Source organism: Brassica oleracea, chromosome C6, assembly GCF_000695525.1.
Source record: "Brassica oleracea var. oleracea cultivar TO1000 chromosome C6, BOL, whole genome shotgun sequence".
In the NCBI taxonomy this organism is placed as follows: Eukaryota; Viridiplantae; Streptophyta; class Magnoliopsida; order Brassicales; family Brassicaceae; genus Brassica; species Brassica oleracea.
Window position 1 is genome coordinate 34,127,821 of NC_027753.1, and position 377 is coordinate 34,128,197.

A 377-nucleotide genomic window follows, 5' to 3' on the forward strand; every position below is an offset into this window, starting at 1 on the left:
TTTTTTTTTTTAATTTTGGAAATATTCCGAGGAAGTTTATCCCTCGGAAAATTCCGACGACATCTTCCTCCGAATATTCCGAGGAATTTCCGGCGAACTTGTGGTCCTCGGAAATTCCGAGGAAATCCTATTTCCTCGGAATTCCGTCGGAAATTTCCGAGGGATTTCCGAGGAAAGATGAATTTCCGAGGAGTTATTTCCGAGGACTTTTTTCGTCGGTATGTCGTCGGAATAGCGTTATTCCGACGACATACCGACGATTTTTTCCCTCAGTATGCCGCTGTTTTCTTGTAGTGCTTTGATTAGACACGAAGTTCAAGATTTTCATTAAAAGATAAAATTAGATTCATATATATTATTAGAAGAGAAATACCCAT